This window comes from Ambystoma mexicanum, chromosome 6p (assembly GCF_040938575.1).
Source record: "Ambystoma mexicanum isolate Mex_15411 chromosome 6p, UKY_AmexF1_1, whole genome shotgun sequence".
Classification (NCBI taxonomy): Eukaryota; Metazoa; Chordata; class Amphibia; order Caudata; family Ambystomatidae; genus Ambystoma; species Ambystoma mexicanum.
In genome coordinates, this window is record NC_090935.1 from 938,024,483 (window position 1) to 938,043,973 (window position 19,491).

Here is a 19,491-nt window from a genome sequence, read left to right on the forward strand (position 1 = left end):
TCAAGACAACTTCTGAAAGGGTAACAATAATATTAGTGATAATTATAATTAGACCATTAATAAAAATGTTTCAGTACAGATCACCGATCTGGTCATTAATATTAGATATTGGCCCTCAGGCTATTCATGACTTAACCATGGCACAATAGTTTCTATTATTGACAGGGTTCAAATATTAAATGCTACTAATACATTATTGTGCCTATGCTGCCAGCCTCTCACAACCTCACTTCACATCTTTCCTGTGGTTAAACCTTGCTCTTGGCTACTGCTTTAAAAAACTGTCTTCTGACAGAGATGCCAATGGTCGATACAGCAATGCCTTACCTGGAGTAGCACTCAGGGGTGGTATAGATCTCTCGATTCTCCCATCAACCTCTCTCTGGACTGACAATGGGACATTCAAGAAAAACCCTAATGGGGAAAGGGGATTGTTCTTAAATCTTGGGCGGTGTGAGGATTTTGTTAACCCTGGCTCTGATGCTTCCTCTCTCATTCTGATGGGAATGATTTCTGAAATGATGCCAAACACCAGTTGTGCTGGTACCAATACCAATTCTACCTTCTCACTTCATCCAGGGCCTCTGCAACTGACTATAGCTGCTAGGTGGTGTGAAAAGCTTACTGGAGTCCGGGTACATACCTTAAGAGCAGGCTCACAATGCGCACCAGTATGTCTTCTTCCTCTTACACCCTTCAAGATATTGGATTGAATACTGTTTTTTCTTATAGTTTCAGGTTCTGTAATGCTCTCAGAGAAAGCAGAATTGGCATCACTGTCTCTGAATTCAACTCTGTAATAGTAATAATCTCAGAAAGTTAGTTACTCTGCAAGTTGTGTCTCGGTTTCTTAAAATGTCATGGTTGCACCAAAGGTGACACCATAGGTTTGTTCCATTCATTAAACTGGAATGTTCCCTAAATTGTACTCACAGTGATTATTAGCACAGTGCTGGTTTTTTATGTTGCATTGTTAGGTTAGATAAACAGTCTCAGGTTTCCCTTACTTACACTGGTGCCGTGTTCATTGGCTTTTGCAAATGAGCAGATTGCTGGTTAAGACTAAGGCTACATTAGGTTTTCTAATTTCCTTACCTCTTCTCTCGTTTTGTAGGTGGAGTCAAACTATGCCATCTGACCTGGGTGGCACAGGAACATCAATCAATTGAAAGATAAGAACCCATGCAATAGTCAGGTAAGTGGTTGCTGAAAGCTGGAACACCAACATCATTGCGAGTGGGGTATGGCCTCTGATATTTCTCAAAACATGGGTGCCTATTTTCTGAAATGAGGGAGTCTGAGTATTGAGGTCACAAAGTACAAATCATCCTCCAGTGCCATATTAGTCATCCCCACTGGCATCCGATCCCATTTCCTAGGTGGCAGGGAGAACAGGGTCCTAAACGTATGTTGGAGATTTGGTGACTAGGGCCTCATGGCTCCAAAGGGAGGATGACAATACTATCTGGCATTATTGAGTTGTATGATTTGAGTCCTCTGGGGGTTGGTGATTGAGCTGGGGAGTGAGGAGCATGACAGCATTTTCCCTGGATAAGCAGACAGAAATTATGCAAAATTCATGGAGCGTGTACCTCATTTGCAGGTTCCAAAGTAAGCTCTTTGGGGTTACATCCCTTCCAATGCACTAAATAAAAATGTTTTGGAACTCAAGGTAATCCTGATCAAGGAGTTCCAGTAACAGGTGGTTCTTTACCCTTTGATAGTCCTTGCACACTTTGAGTAAAGAAGTGTGGAAGGCAGGTTTTAATTTGAGGGTGGTGGGTCAGTCTATACATGGAGCCGCTGGCCCAATCAAGGTCCTACAAATCAATGGAGGAAATTGCATGACACCTTTAGGCGAAGATGTTCTGTGGGGTTGTCTTCTCTCTTGTAAATAAGTGCTGGGCAGAGATGTCTGTCAGTACAGTATGCATATGTAAGTTCAGCTGCTAACAAGTTTATTTTAACCCGCTCAACAATGGAGTGTGCAACAGCGTGTGGTGTTTTTCATGGCTTGTGCCTTACTGCTATACAGATGTTCAAGTCTGGAAGCCACTTCATGTTTATCACAAATGCAGTAGAAAGGCTAGAACCCTAAGGATGAATATGTGGTACTATTGTATGTGAACTCAGCTGCCCAATGGGCATGCACCCAATCATGTGAAGTTGTGATAATACACAATGCTTGATTAACTGTCTCTGTTTGTCCATCTTTGTCAGGGTGGTAACTAATAGTCTGGCAGTGATGCCCAGGGATGAGAAAGATTCAGGCCAGAAATGAGAAAAAATAGGTTAGATTCCTTTAGGAATAATCTTACCCATATAGAATTGAATACAGGGTACCAAGGAAAACATGCAGAATTTGGCATCCACCTGTTGGGTTTGCGCAGCAAGGTTTACTGCCCTGGAGTGAAGCCATTCCTGAATCGGAATCAAGGAGGATTTGGCTGAGATGGAGAAACCTAGATAGATGAAAAACTCGATTCTCTCAACTGGAACAGCTTGCGTGTTCCATCTATGGAAGGCTGGCGTCCGCCTATTTGAGATTGCCATAACTTCGGTTTTGACTGGATTCACCTTCAAGGCATTCTCACATACATATTTGGTAAAGGTAATGAGTACCCGCTGCAGGCCCACATGAGTAATATCAAAAATAAGAAAATCATCAGCGTACCCTGTCCACACCACCTTGTTTTGTGCTATCTTGGGAGACGCCAACGCAGCAGCTTGTAGATGGGGTCCCAAATCTGCCATGTATAGATTGTAAAGAAACGGGGCCAGGATACACCCTGTCTCACGCCTCTAAAGGTTTTTATTGATTTAGGCCAACTTGAATAGCTGATTCCTTGTGTATCCCTATCAGCAGTCTGAGTAACCCCGGAGGAATTCTCCATACCTGTAGCTTGTTCCACAAAAGTGCTAAATCTACTGAGTCAAAGGCCGCAGCCAGATCTATCGAGGCCATGTATATCGTTCGTGCCCCCTGAGCCCATGCCATCCCCTGTAAACATTTCACCAGCATGCCATTTAGGAATGTCCCCATCCCCTTTCTAAAGCCTGTCTGCCATTTTGGTGGTAGGCAATTACTGTCGGCCCAACCCTCCAAGTGTTCTAGAAGTAGCGTAGAAAAGATTTTAGAATATGCATTGAGGATAGCGATGGGCCTGTAATTTTGCGGGTTGTCTCTCTCCCTGCTTATATATCGGGATAATGTGAGCAGTATCCCAAGAGGGGTGAAATTGTAGAGTGCGAGCTTGGTCTGTAAATTAATAGTGTAGTATCTCCTCCCAAAGAGGAGGATTTGTTTTCAGCAGACGATTTGAAAGAACATTTGGACCTGATGCATTGGAATTACTACATCAACTTATTACAGTTAACACATTTCCAATGGACAGGTTCAGAGAAGGTACCTTCTCTTTACCCGCCATATGACTTTCTATACTTGTCCCTAGTTGGAGATGCATATGGTCCCTCAAAATGCTCTGCCCACTTTCCTTCCCTCACCGCATTCACCAGGGTCTCAACTAGGTCCATTTCCTCCAGATTTAATAAGAGACCAGAATGCACCAGTATTTTTTGGAACCAGAACTGCCAACATAGATTCAACATCTCTGTGTAGCCACTTCCCTTCTTTTTTTAACCAGGTCCAGATCATAAACGTGAGGATGCAATTGCCTGCGTAGTTGTTTTCCCACATTTCTTTGTAATGAGTTACCCATTGTATAAGAGATAAAGGGTTCAAAGTTATCCACTGAAAAAACTGCTGCCTTTTCATTACTAGACATCCCTGCCAATCTACACACCAGGCACTTATTTGCTCTATTAATTTGTGAGGGAGACCAGAAGAGTCTATTCCCTTGCTGGTTATATGTAATCACGCCTCTACCTGGAGCCAGTTGCTCTGCCTGCATGATATACACCTGCAGATCTTTCAAAGAAAAGTGGGAAAAAAGAAGTGAGTGGTCACTATATTCGTTGGCAGCACCTACAAAATCCACGCATCTTTCCATCCCCTCCCCATCCACCAAACAAAATCAATTGCAGAGGAGCTCTTTCCATTCATCCATGTGGATGAGTATGGAATATCTCCACTAAAGACACCATTAAGAGGTGCAAGACCCAAGTTAATGAAACAGGCCAACCATGCTCTCCCATTTTTCATTTTCATCCCCTCCTTACTCCACCAAGACTGACGGTGTTCCAAGGCCCCCATACAATCTGAGTTTAGGTCCCCTTCCACCATAACCTGGCCATTTGATTTAACACTAAGCCAAACCGCCACACACCCTGATATTAGATCCAAGCAGGTCACTAACTGACCCATACCACTATGCCAGTAAATATTTAGCAGCAAGATGTTATGAGAGATGAATCTAATGTGAATGACCAATATTCCAAATAAGAGATCACGTGAGGAAATCATTTCATAAAAGGGAGAGGATTTTATGAGAGCAACCAGACCCCCAAAAGGATGCCTGTTCACCCTGTGTTGTGCTGCTTGATTTAAGACTGTGCAGCCATCAAATGCCAGGGCCTTCTTTAACCAGTTCTCTTGCAAGTTGTGCTGCTTGATTTAAGACTGTGCAGCCATCAAATGCCAGGGCCTTCTTTAACCAGTTCTCTTGCAAGTTAGTCATTGTGTATTGCTTCATACAGGCTGCCAACTCCCAGTTGTTATAAAGATGAGCATGGCCTCTCGTATTAAGAAAGGCAACTGAGAACAACCTGGCATCATTGGCTTGAGGTCCAGGTGCAGGCTGACTGTCAGAAGGGCATCCAATACAGGTCTCACTCAAGTGAGACGGCAGCAACCAGGACCAGTCTCTGAGTCATAGATTCCTCCGATGCCATTATTTTCCTTTTTAGAGACAGGACTTGTTCTTCAACTGTAGCCTGTCTCGGCAGATGTTGTTGCGAGTTAGTTCTTCCCCATTTTCCCAGGTCAGCTCGCCCTGCCTGTCCACTTGATGATTTAGGGACACAGATAACCATATCTTATCCAAGGCATCTAAGACCGTCCCTTTCTTTCGGGACGGTGTCCATGAACAATTTTGACTTGAAGAACACCATTACCTCATCCAATCTAGAGGTATCTGCAAAAAATATCCTAGAAATGTCATTCGATTTAATACCTCTCAGAGCCGGAATCCCTTGAAGAGGAGTTAGTAGCGTGAGTCAATTCAGGGCCATATCTTGAGTTTCTGGTATCACACTTTCCAAAAGCACTGAGAGTAATTCCTCTGGGGGCCGCATTGGGCAGTCTCCCATGGGACGAGACAAGTTAGTCGGCCCCATAGGAAAGCATTGAGGGGTCCTTCCCACATCTCACCTCTTTTCACTTGCCTTCATTATTCCAGCCATACCCTTTACAACCCCAGCCCTACTGGCTTCTCCAGACAGCCAGGGAGGAATGGCATAATTCACTGATGGAGACAATATGTGGTCTGGCACCATTACACAGTCTGTCAGTGCCACTATGTCTGGCATGATCTGAGGCACCACCTCCTTTTCTTGATCACTTCATGGAAGGACTGAGAGATCCTTCCCCTAGGGGGCCCCATCCCCTCCAAGCAGCTTCCTCCATTTACCTACTTCAGTTGTGATGGGGCTGTTTTTCCCGCCTGTTGCGCAAATAGGGAGTTTATGACGGTTCTACTTCCCACATTCCTCCGTTTTTTGTGGGCTAGATTTTTTGTTTTCTTTTGTAGGGGCCCTTTCCACTGTTTGTTCTTTGTTGAGACCCGCCGTCATATTTATTGGAGCTTGTATAGGGCCTTGTATCAGGCCCCTTGCAGGCTTGTCTGCTCCTGTAACTCATCCTGGGCTATTGGAGCCCGAGTCCCCTCATTCTCCTGTTTGTCCAGATCAATATAAACCGCTGCTGTCTTAGGAGCGGCATCAGCTTCCTTTATTTCTGTCCTGGGCCCCAAAGTCCTGCCAAACGCTGATGGATTATGGGCAGCGAAAAAATTCCTGCGCTTCTGCATGCATTCAGACATTATCAAATTTAAAGAGCAGAGATTCCAACAGGGCTGTGTTTCGCTTAGTGTCAAATTGCAGGCCCTCATATAGTGAGACTAGGATACACAGAACCTGATTAATTTCCATACACTTCTCAGCCTGTAAGCCCCCATCCAATTTCCTCAACACTGCAGATAGCCACATTGGGGGAAGCAGATTGGGTGACGGGGAACGGGACAAGGCAAAACAATCTGTGCCTGAGTTTTGACCATTCTGGGCTCCGAATGGTGAGCAATCCTGAAGGGCACTCAAGTCTGGAGGAGTGTCATCCATGTATGTATCATGATTGATGGTATAACTAATACTTCCACATGAACCGTTGCCTGCAGTCTGCCGAGGCTGCTCCAATAGTGGATAGCCTAGACCCGCTCCTTCACCAAAAGTAGGCCGACTACCCACTTTCTCCACTGCCTGAGAGGCTTGCGCTACCACCAGCGTTTTGATGGTTTCACTTATCTTGCCTGCCAGAGGGGCTCCTTGTTGCATCTGTTGTGCCCTATTAGCCTTTGTTCTCTCATGGTCATTCAGGGTTGCTAAGTCCATAATAGTTTACTGCACTGACAGGAGTAAGTAGTAAGGCACCTGGTCCTTATGACTATTTGCTTTGACACCCACCTCGGTGCCTGCCTGCATTAGGGCTCCGATTATTGCTGGCTGTTATACACAAAGCCTTCCTCCCAGAATTGGTGTACCTTTCAACTGTTTAATCTCTAATGGCAGATTTATTGATGTTGAAGGCTCGCTGGGCGTATGAGTTGCAGGTGTCGGTGGAAACAACGATGAGATAGACTTTGAGCCCACATTTTTTCTTTTCTCTCGTTTCCCCTTTTTCTTGTCTACCACTGGCTGCGAAGACCGGTGGATTGCCTGTGTTGGTGCAACTGGCAACTCCGTAGGAAACGATGGAAGAGGAAGGATAGCCGCAGTCAGAATTTCCACATCTGAGATTGGAGTAAGCGGAAGAGCAGCAGATAACCCCCACCATGGATGTCATTTAGGGGTTGCAATTGCAACCCCTGAGGTCTCCCTTGCTAGCCCTGGGGTCTCTCTTGCTACCCCTAAAAGAAAAAGTGTTATTTTTTTTTAATGCAAGCTCCTGGGCTGTAATGCAAGCTCCTGGGCTGTGGACAGCACCAGGTGGCTCTTTGCTTCTGGAGTGACTGGCTTTCTTGTTCAGGCCTCTTAAAAAAGAAAAAAGAAAAAAGATCAGGGGTTCCACAATTCTAACACTTTCAGCAGTGACCCTAAATAAGGAAGAATAGGAATACCAAATAATGTGTCTTTTTTGGAATTCTATACAATAATTGCTAGACTCATTAAAGGTTTATTTGAGGCACACTTCAGGGGGTGAGTGACTGATTTAGTCTGTCTCTTCCTGTCATGTCATCAGAGGTCAAGGGTCATGGGCTGTCACTTCCGCTACCCCTGGCATTCTGGTGAGATGACATCCCTGACACTCCGTAGTTCATAGATCATAGTTGTAACACTGGGACGGGATAACACTCGGACAGGAGGACACGTTCCCCAAGCTTCAGTGACTAGTGTCAAGCTTAGATCTTACAGTCTATCTCCGTAGATTTGGAGTTTCCGATGACGATCTGCCTTCACTAGTCTGGTGTTGGTTGACTGCCTCACCTTCTTCCAAACACAAAACACACTGCCCAGACACCGCGCACGCTCCGCGCCAGTGTAAGGATTTGAAATACTAAGTCCAGCCTCCAAAGAACAAAAACAAAACAGCAAGGAAAGACTCCACAGGGACTCCAGAGAAACGTGCTGGTACTACTGCTTTCAAAACACAGTGCCCGCACACTGCGTGAGCTCTGCGCCGGAGTAAGGGTTTTTAATGCTAAGCCCAGCCTTTGGAGGCTGGACTTAGCATTAACCTGAAAGTTTTCTTACTGCTGTGCCCTGTTACCTTTGGGTCTGGTGCGCATTATAAATAAATAAACAAACAATCAAACAAAGAAAGGAAAAGAAACAGCAAATAAAGACTCCACAGGGACTCCATCCAGGAAACTGTGCTGTTACTGCTGCTTCCAAAACACACTGCCTACACACTGCAAGCACCCCGCGCCGGTGTTTGATATGATATGACAGTTTATTTATATCGCGCCCATACACAAGTGTTTTAGGGCACGACGAGGCAAGGGACGGGTACAAGAGACGACAAAAACAATGATCTTACTAGGCCCAGTGAAATTGAGAATGCGCAAGTGCAGGGGAGAGGGAAGGGGGGAAAGTGCAAGGGGCAGGGGGGAAGTGGAACGTGCTGAACACATGATTAAACAGCAACATGTAGTGTGGCCAGCTGGTGGCAAGTGCAATAATAAAGTGCAGACAAACAGTGACTAATAAGTGCAGGAAGGGGAGTGTAGGGTTGCAGATACAGACCCAAGTGCAAGGGTTGCCCGGAGGCAGTGTGGGTATGCGGCAGGGTGGCCAGTGATGTGATCTGGGCCCAAAATCAGAGGGTGGCCAGGTGCCCAGTGCAGAAACAGAGATCAGCAGGGGAGAGGGAGAGAGAAGGCAGAAGCAAAGAGGAAATTCTTGAGGTGCTTCCGGAACCGAAGATGGTTTGCCTCAAGTTTCAGAGAGGCAGGGAGGCTGTTCCAGAGGGAGGCCCCCACCAAAGAAAGAGATCTACCTCCAATTTGTTGCTTGGAGAAGCGACTGACCCTAAGCGAGTTAGAAGTGGAGGAGCGAATAGCTCAAGTATTAAGGTATTTCCGAAGGGAGAGTTGAAGGTATTGCGGACCCAGGCCCCAGAAGGCCTTGTGGACAATGCAAAAGGTCTTGAACTTAATCCTTGCAGCCACTGGGACCCAATTAAGAGATTTCAGGACTGGAGAGATACAATCCCAGGGCTTGAGGCCAAGGACAAGTCTTGCAGTCCTGTTCTGGATGAGTTGCAGAGGGGGGAGAGTAGTACCACAGCTCTAGAGACAGTGAGCTTCTGGGGGAAGGAGAGGAAAGGAAGAATCCCTCTGAGGAGGTGCAGTTGGTAGTTTGACTTTTTAGAGACGTCAGTGATGTGTGGAGAAAAGGAGAGTGTAGAGTCGAAGGTGACCCCAAGGTTCTTAGCCTCACGGGTGGGAGGAGCGAGAGGGCCAAGGGAGGCCGGCCAGAGAGTGACAGGAAATCTAGGTGCAGGGGTGCCGATGAGGAGGATCTCTGTCATAGTGGCATTAAGGCAGAGGTTATTGGTGGCACACCACTCCTGGATTGCAAACAGGCAGTCAGAGATGAGAGAGGGAGAAGAGTTGGCTGAGGGGAGCCTGTAAACAAGCTGAGTGTCATCCGCATTGCACTGAAAATTGGAGCAGAGAGCAGTAATGCGGTGGGCAAGGGTTGCCAGTTATTGGTTGAAAAGCCAGGGAGAGAGATTAGACCCCTGGGGAACACCACAGGTGGAGAGTGAGATAGAGAAAAGGAAGGACCCAAGTTGGACCTGGGAAGGTTGGTTTCAGAGGAAGGAGGTAAGCCAGGCCAGGGCCTGATGAGTGATACCCAGGTTATCACGGAAACGGTTGAGCAGGATGGCATGGTTGACCGTGTCAAAGGGAGAAGAGGGAACAAGTAGGAGGAGGACAGAGGGGGGATTAGAATCAAGGTTGGAGAGTAGGTCTTCACGGATGTTCAGGAGAGCAGTTTCCATGCTTCTGGCAACTCTAACACCAGACTGATGGTTGTAGAGCCAGCCAACAGAATCAGTGTGAAGAGTAAGCTGGGAGATGGCCAGATTTTCCAAGAGTTCTCCCAGGAAAGGAGTGATAGAGATTGGGCGATAGTTAGGCAGGCAAAAGGGGTCAGCTGTGGGTTTCTTGAGAAGTGGGTGCACAATAGAGTGCTTCAGAGGGCAGGTGAAGGATCCAGAGGTGACAGAGTGGTTGCAGACGTCAGGACAGGAGCAGGGGTGTCAATATGGTCCTTGATGGTTTTAGACGAACAGGGAAGAACCTATATTGATAAGACTTTCATAGATCAGACTTGTCTGGAAATCTTGTCAGCGGAGAACAGAGGAAAGGAAGAGAAAGAGGGAGGAGAGGCAGTTGCAGGAGGGCCCGAGGTAGCAGAGAGAGAAGAGGGAAGAGAAGGAGAGGACGAGAGGGTGTACAGGATGTCTTCAGTTTTAGAGATACAATGAGAGGTCAGGGCTGTGCAGAGGGCTTGGGAGGGGACCGGAGAGGTGTAGACTGCAGCAGGATTGACCAGCTCCTTGCAGATTTTAAAGAGTTTGGCTGAGTTGTTAGATGCCACAGAGATGCAGGCGAATTTCTGGGGATTTTTGATTTTACTTGTAACCAAAACATCCCTTTGACAAAGTTTTTCCACTGAATTCATTATGTTTTTTAGTGCCACTTAACTATAATGTCCCTTTAACAAAACATTTTCACTGAATTTCATGGCTTTTTACCAGGATAGCGTTAATTTTTCTAAATGTTACTTACATCATACTGATCCGTCGCCCAGCCTCGGAACCATTGTGATAGAATCAGAGTCTGCGGACCAAGCAAATGTATGCAGACTTCAGACAGCATTCACACTGCCCAAAAGCACAGGGGTGACCTTACATTGTTGTATCCTGCAACTGACAAAGACATGTACATGAAACAGTAAGATATATGTAGCACATCAACAATAAATATCTATAGAAATTCTGTACCTGAGAAACCAGAAGTATGTTTTCATAGGGTGCACAACATAATGAAATACACAAAGTACAAAGCTTAACTGCACACCTAACAGTATTACCCCAGTGGAACCTTGCTTACACACCGTCAAGCAGCTGGCAGTTATTCCAGAAGAAACCCTTAGAAAAATAGTAAGTGCACTGCATTTCTTTTTGTAGCATTACAATGTATTATGTGTACATAACTTGTAAGAAATAGCAGTATTTCTTTGTATAGAAATGGCAAGCACACTGGAATGGTTGAAGGAACATTTCCCCTATGACGAAATGAGTGAAGAAAACAACTCTAATGGTACAGAAAACATTTTTAAAGAAGAAAAAGTGATGTAATTTGTTGAGATTTCACTAAAAGATGGTTTTCTTTTTAACAGTACATAGTGGGAATGAGGAAACCAGGCCAGAATTACATTTAAGTGAACCTGAATATATGGCCACAGACAGCCCCTAGCTGCAAATGCACAGAAGGAACTGATACAGTTGATGACGTTTGTGAAAAATCATGTGAAGGAAAATGTACAATATCACTGCCCGACTTGTACCTGTGCCCATTCACACTGTCCCAACCAATCATCCTCATCAAATTCCCTAAAAGAAAGATGCTATGATAAAACCGCAATTCCTTCCTCCCCTCATGAACAGCATGTAGAAAATCCCAATTCACCCATATATGTTTCCCATTCCGATTCCCCATATCTTTCCTAATTGATTTTATGTTTTGGTTTTAATAAATATGTATGTGTGTACTGGTGGTGCATTTTTTTAAAAGCCCAAATTTGAGTCCTCGGACTGCGCGACTGTCCGTGCTGTCCGTAAACAAAATGGAGGTGCCCCCGGACACTGTGCATGTTGCACTTTTAATTAGTTCGGGGGCTCCACCCCTGTCCTACAGACACTAGCATGCATGCGCCCCTGATCTCACTGTGCCCCCGGACACCGTGCCTGTCTGAAATGTCTGCACTGCTGTGTTGCACGTTTCATTAGTTCGGGGACTACGCCCCTGTCCTGCAGACACTGGCAAGCATGCGCACCTGATCCCACTGTTCCCCCGGGCACCGCGCCTGTCCGGACATGTCTGCTTGCACGTGTTGCACTTTTAATTAGTTCAGGGACTCTACACCTGTCCTGCGGACATTGGCATGCATGCACACCTGCTCTCACTGTGCCCCCGGACAACGCACCTGTCCAGACATGTCCCCTCACACGTGTCACACTTTTAATTAGTTGGGGGTCTCCGGTCCTGTCCTGTCCGTCATGTCCGCGACCGTTTGGAGATATCATCATGTGACCCCACCCATGCTGCACGTCAGGAGTATCCGCGGACAGTGTCCGAACCCATGGACAGATTAAAACTGTATTTTTGGCCAATCTAGGGTGTTTAAAGCTGGAACTTTACCCTTGCAGAGCTCCTAGACCGTGTCTTAGTTGATGTGGCAAATTTTTATAACTTTTTAAGCCCTCTGTGTGGCTCGAAAGTCCACGGACAGTTGCGCCGTCCACGGACAGCCCCTCTAATGGAACCCACCCACTACTGCTCCTCATTGTGAATCTGGCTGTCCAGGAGAGAGCACCTGCTGCTGATTTTGCTGTGATTGTTGGAGACAATGGCTTCTATTATGGCCACTGCAGCTGCCCTCTTACCCCATCCCCACATATGGTTTTTTTTATTCAATCTTTTTTTCGTTATTTTAGATTCGTTAAAAATGGCATTCATTATTTTCAATTTGTTTAAATGTCACTGCATGGCACAATAAACAACATAATCCATTGCCCTTCATGACTATCCACAGTCTCTGCATTCCCCTGTCTAGCCCATGCCTTATTAGAAAATCAGATTGCACATGCACACCATCACACAAAATTTTCAGCCACGGCAGAATTTATTTTCCTATTTAAACCACTCCCGATTTTCATAAACGTCACCACATAGCCAGTCCCTGGTAGCCATGCCCACTTTAACCCCATTGCCAGGCTCTCGTTGTCATGGCCAGTAGCCAGATTTTCAGAGTCATGGCATTGACTCGGACAACCCGCCACTGCCCATGGCTACAAGCAATACCTCAGTCACCAATGGTAAGTGACTATTATTTGTACCTACAATATGAATCTTTTCAAAAAATAAGACACAGACACATTTGCAAAACCATGCTTTCAGGTCCTTGCCAATGCTCCTTGCACAACTTTCCTGCAAATCCAGCCATGTTTTAAAAGTGTCAAAATGTACGTACAAAAATAGTCATATAACTTAGCTCCCAGTTGACAAAATCCATTCAGACATTACAGAAAAATTCAAGGTTGGGTCTATAATCCTTCTAAAATCCTTTGTGCAGATTCGTCAAATGGCAACAAAGTTATAACCCATCTAAAAATATTTTTAAAAACCTCTCATTTTACCCCCTCTTCACGCAATCCCACCAATCTTTGCACAAACATTTACATCTTGGTGTTAAATCTTTTCATACACTTGTATGCACATTTGTGAAACTGCACCAAATTTATAAGCCTTTAAAATATTTTGGAACCCCCTTCTAATTTTGTTCCCTCTTGGAAAAACAGCTCCCAACTTTGTAGAACCATTCAACTCACGTTTAGAATAATATCAAAGAATTTGATACAGTTTCATTGAGTGGCGCCAAAGTTATATGCCATCATAAAACTGCTTTTCACAAACCCTGTAATGCAAAAATATGAATGGATGCCCGCAAACATGTGAGATGTTCGCGAACATCACAGGACTGTCCCCAAACTATTCCGGACATCGGAGATGAAATACCACCCGTATTCTTTTCTTTTTATGGCCATATCCCATCCCATCCTCATCACCCCTCACCTCTGCAGAGATTGTTTCATTAGTTTGACAAGTGAAATGTTGTGTTTTTAAATATGTTTTTACTGAGTTGTTCGCGGACAATGAGCGATGTTAGTGAATCCAACATGGCTGCCGTTTCCCAAAAATATGACACACCTCACGCATTTCACCAAACAATCAGTGGGCGCGTCTGATGTTCACGGACATCACATCGCTTTCTGGACCAATCAGAGGCTGTTCCGCTGACCCAACAAGGAAGTGAGTCCCCGGACTGAATCCAGATATCACTCATTTTATTTTACCTACTTTTTGGCTGTTTTAAAAAAACTACTGGATGGATTTACACCAAACTTAAAAAAGCGTGCTTTCAGGAACAAGCCGCTGCTCCTGGCACACATTTGGTGAAAATATGTCCAGCGGTTTGGGCTGTAGGTGTGAGCAAAACTTTTTTTCCATTGCGTCTATGGGAAAAACACACATTTTGGGATACCCCCTTATAACTTTGCCCCCTGTGCAAAACCTCACCAAACTTTGAAATGTCAGTCTGACGGGTCCATATACATTTTATGCAAAGTTCTGTGAGGATTTATCCAGGAGGGGCAAAGTTATAAGCCGCTCAAAAGTGCTCTTCCTATGGGCTGAGCAGCTTAACCATAACTACATGGCTGCTAACTTTCCCTGAAACGTTGATGAAAGTTTGATGCTGCTAAACAAAGATCATTGTGATGTTGTTGCAAAGCTGTTCAAATTGTTGTTACCACTGGAGCACACACTGTTTAAAAAGAGCTATTTGGGCAGGCGAGTAAACCCGGATGACAAACCTTTGAAGCAGTAGGCCTGGCATAAGGAGAGACAAGGTAGCAGTTGGCAAAGTGCTGCACTGTGGTGCTGAAAAACACTGTGTTATCATTTATGGTGCTGAGGGAAGAATTGTTGCAACCTTTGTGGAAGAGTTACAGTTCATGAAGGCATTTAGTTGTGGAAAAAATCATCCTGACAAAGACAGTTTGTGTTACCTTAGGAAAAGATTATCTTGAGGTGCACCTGTACTTGCAATTGTCATCATTTATGGTGCTGAAGAAAGAATAGCATAATCCTGCTGTGGAGGAGTTACATTTTCTGAAGTAATTTAATGGTGGCAAAAATCATCCTGACAAAGACAAATTGTATTACCTTGTGGAGAAGACTATCCTGAGATACATTTGTCTGTGACAGAGAGAAAGAACATTTAGTAGTATTGGAACTTTCTATTGTCCAGTGGAAGTTACGAAAGACTGTGTTAGAACATTTTTATCAACCCATATTTTTTTACTTTCTTTTGAACTCAGTGCACATGGGGAAAACTCCACTCTCAGCACTTCTTCCTCGGTGCATCCACAGCAATACAGGGTTTGAGAACACAGGATGCTCTCAGAACTTGGAGGTGAAATCTGTTGTCTCAACATTCCAGAGTCCCTTCTGTGATCACACTTCCTTGTGAAGTGCCAGCCTTGTGCTCTTCTACTACTACTACTGCTGTCAGCCTTCCAACTCTTGCTCCAGCTCCTTCCTTTTCTCCTCTCCTGCTGCAGACTTTTATGACTCACAGGTTTGGCTATTGGATTCAGGTGTGAGCCATTAGTCTGTAATTCCTGACTTTTGAAATTGCCTGACTACTACATCTACATGCTTCTGCAGCCCTCTTCCTCGTCTCAGTCCCTATAGGATTCTGAGACATATAGTTTACTTCATCAAAGTAAGGTTTTTCTACTTCTTGAATTTGGCAAAACGCCATCAAAAGGGTGGGATTACGGGGAAAGTTAAAAAGGATTTCTTCCCAGTCTTTCTAGTCTGCCCCCCCTTCCCCATGTGATCCTCCCGCAGTACACCACCTCCAGTGTCAGGATCATAAAGCGCATGCCTTTCCCTGGCCACATGAGGAGGGTCCCAGATGAGGTTTCTGTGGAGACTGCCATCAGATTCTTCAACGGCTCCCATACCTTTTTCTATATTTTTTGGAACTTAAGGTTTTACCCTACGTTACCCAGGGTAATACAGATGTGAACTCGTTGCTCACTGTGATGAGAGAGTCACAGCTTCACCACATGTTTGGGGTTGCTGTTGGTCCTCTTGTTCAGAGGAGAATTGCCTAGCATTTCAGTGCTGGACTGCCCAAATGGGTGGAATCAGACTGATATGCAAATGGCTATTTCGCTCTGTAAAAAGCACAATGAGCTAAAACGTGGTTGTGTACCCTCCTAAGTGCGAACCTACCATACAACAGGTAATTTGGCTGTGTTCATTCTTGGTAGAGGGAAGCCCAGACCGCTTTGTGCATTTTTAGGAATTTAGGGTTTGACCCTAAATTACCCAGGGTAATCCAGAGTTGGACCCCTTGCTCACTGTGCTTAGAGGGGCACAGCTTCACCTCACTGATGAGGCCTGACTAGTCTGAAACACATGCCTAGGCTTGCTGTTGGTACTCTTGTTCAGAAGAGAATTGCCTAGCATTTCAGTGCTGGACTGCTCAATTGGGTGGGACCAAACTGATATGCAAATGGCTATTTCTCTCTGGAAAAAGCACAATGAGCTAAAACGTGGTTGTGTACCCTGTGTTCATTCTTGGGAGATGGGCTTCCAGACCTTTTTGTGTCATTTAAAAATGCATCTATTTTATTTGATCTCTGCTAAATGAAGCCAGAGTAATAGGACACATAATTTCAAGCTTCAGCCTACTGTGGGGTGTTGCACTCTCAAGCGTGAGGCTTAGCACCCAATGGACTAACCACTGTGCTAGACAGGTTTCTCTGAATAGTAACCAATTGCATGGAGAATTCTATTGAATTCAAATGCCATTATAAAAACTTTTTTCACTGACAACAAAATATGTGTGGAACATTATATTTTTCCTTTGTAGACATTCATAGCCTAAAACATATTGTTTGTGGTCAAACAGATTTCTGTAAGAAGCAAAAGGTAAAATAGTGTAGGGAAAAGTTGGCTTGGACAGCTCACACCTGAATTATATTCGAATCTGTAGGGCAACCTGGTACCAGCCCACCCCACACCTGAATTATATTCTACTCCTTAGGGCAGCCTGGAGAAAGCCCAATTAACAGATTGACTTCAACTGATGCATTTACAAGGTTTCAATAGTAACCAGAGAGCACGTTCCTTCACGAGAACAGGCAGGCCTGTGTGAGAATCCTGACAGTATTCTCCCACCCACTCCCTCAGGATCTTCCATTCAGTTGTCCAGGGAAGGGCCATTGCTTTTATTATTATTTTTTTAATTAAAATGCTTTGTTTGATTTAACAAACTTTTCATTTATATTTACATACATTTTTACACAGGTTTAGAAAAATATCTTCTTATTGTTCATCTAAGCTTCTTTCATGAACTCATTCCAAAATGTAATCACTGTGAATATAAGACGTTGATTTTTTCCTTCAAGAAGTTCTGCCCAACTTTCCACTGTTGTCGAATGTTTATCCGAAATTTTGAAAAAGTCTCTGCATAGTTCTCTTTTTGGTTTCAGCACTGAACAAACCATAATCAAATGAAATAGAGTTTCCACATTGTCTTGATCTTTACAGAATCGACAAACCGAGGACTTGATGTTTGTTTTGTCTATCAACGATAGATAGTCTCGGGTATATTTAATCGGAAACGTAGAAATAGATCACGAATGTAGCAACACGGAAACTGTGACAAGTATGGTGGTAATTCATTCAGTGCTCTTACTTCAGTTTCTGCATGTAGATGTCGTTTATATTTTTTCTGTTCTTCTATAGTTCTTATCCAATCATTCATTTGAACTTTCCTTTTTGCATACTGTGCTCTATAAACCAGCATCTCTTCCGTGATCTCTTCTCTTTTCATTTTCAATTTAATCTCAGTAGACCATTTCAAGAGAGCTGATGTCTGAAACGTTTCTTTCTTTTGCTTTAAGAATTTCCACCACTGGTATTTTTTCCTCTGAAAGTATTTTTCTTAGCAGATCCATTTATTTCCAAAGTACTATGGATTGGATCGATTGTAAAGCTAATTCATATCGTATTCCATGGACAGGAAATGCTTTAGGCAATGCGAGGGCTTTCCTCCAAAATATTGCTTCGTAGTAGGGCCATCTCATTAGTTGTTGGTTAATGAGCGACTCACTGGCATATGTCAAGATTGGAATCATTTTTTGTTTATAGAGCAATATTGTGGCTTTTGCTGAATATGTCCCATATTTTAGGTGAAAAAAGCATCCTTGTTTTGCCGGAGATTTCGCTTTCTCCTCAATATGTTGTTTCCATTCTGCTTCATTCGCTGATGGATTGATTAGAGCCCCTAGATATTTTATTGCTTTGGTTGACGTAACCACTTTGTTTGCTAGTTGAATCTTCATATTATATTGGAACTTATTTTTTTGAGTAGTAAGTTTCATTGTGCTCGTTTTATTGATGTTAATTTGAAGATTATTCTCTATCATGTAGACATGAACTTTGTTCACTGTTTTTGAAGGCCTTTCATAGTTTTGTCTAGGATAATAATGCCGTCAGCATAAATTAATGTTTGAATGGCTTTGTTGTTGAGCTTCGGCGGATTGGCCATGTTATTTTGAATTTTATCACCAAAGTCATAGGTAAAGAGATTGTAAAGGCATGCGGCTAAGGTACACCCTTGTTTTAACCCGTTACCAGTAGGAATGGATTCAGTCACTCTGCCGTCCTTTGTGAGTCGGACGCGTATCGATGAGTTCGAATATAACTGTTTTATTGGATTTAGAATGCTTAAAAGGCATCCCCAAGATCTTAGCTTCATCCAAAGTAATTGTCTGTTGACTGAGTCGAAAGCAGTCCTTAGATTTATAAAGATTGAATATACTGGGTATGATTTAGCCATTGCTTCATGTTTTATCATATTCAGCAACAAAAGGTTGACGTTCATGTCTATTCTATTTACAAAGCCTGTTTGTCATTTACCTTTTTTGTCGTGGTCCATTGCCCATGCATTCAATTTTTTTTGGAGGTAACCAGCAAATAATTTTCCCAAGGGATCTAATAAGGCTATCGGTCTGTAATTTGCTGGATTTGTTCGATCTCCTGCCTTATATATAGGAATCAGAACAGCTGTTGTCCATGTATGAGGAATCTCTTTCATCTTTTGTATTAATCTCAAGAGGAAAATAAAAAATGTTGCCCACTCACCTGGCGCCGCTTTTAGGTCACTGTTTGCTAAGCCATCAGGGCCTGGGGCTCGCGAAGAGTTAAGAGACTTGATAGTAGTAATAATCGCTTCTATGTCCCAATTTAGATCCCATTGCTCATCATCTTTTTCTATCTCATTAGTATCTGGTTGTACAGTCTTTTGGTATAAGGTTGAAAAGGGATTCACCCATCTATCTGCTTCTACTTCTTGAATCATATTCTGTGATGTGGCAGATCCATTCAATAAGGACCATAGCTGCCGCATATTTTTTTGATTCAGTGCTTTCAAAATTGCTTCTGCGTCATTCTGTTTTATGGAGGTTTTAATTGATTTTATTGCATTGGAGTACATGTGTTTTTCCTTTTTTATTTCAAATTAAAAATGTATTTCCCTCTTTTTTTCTCAGTTTTCTCAAACATTTATAGTGTTGTTTTTTTAAAGCTTGAATTCATCCATAATTCAGTTTCTGTTTGTCTTCTATGGGGCGCATCTTCAAAGGTTGAGACTATTTCCGATATTTGATGTTGTTTTATTCGGAGTCTATTCAGCCCGTTATTCAGTTCAAGTTCAGGTAGAGTTATTCATTGATCATTTATTGGATGGATTGCCCATTCAATCTGTATCAAATGGTGATCACTGTCCGGCTGAATCGGGTTGCCAGTCGACGTTATTACTTCTCGAATCCCTTCTGATATATAAAAATAGTCGATAGTTGAGTTGGACTTTTCTCTTCACCACGTCGGAAGAGGTTTACCTTTACTATTTACCAGTTGTTCACTCAGCGAGATGTTTCGC

The 19,491-nt window shown here is 43.7% G+C and overlaps 1 long non-coding RNA gene across 1 annotated transcript in view; it reads left to right on the forward strand.

Moving 5' to 3' along the window:
• The window catches only part of LOC138510991 (uncharacterized), a 302,439-nt gene that overhangs the window by 10,964 nt on the left and 271,984 nt on the right, over positions 1 to 19,491 (forward strand). Inside the window, exon 2 of the long non-coding RNA XR_011280518.1 lies at positions 1,115 to 1,195. This is a non-coding gene — a long non-coding RNA (uncharacterized lncRNA). The remainder of the gene's footprint in view (positions 1 to 1,114; positions 1,196 to 19,491) is intronic.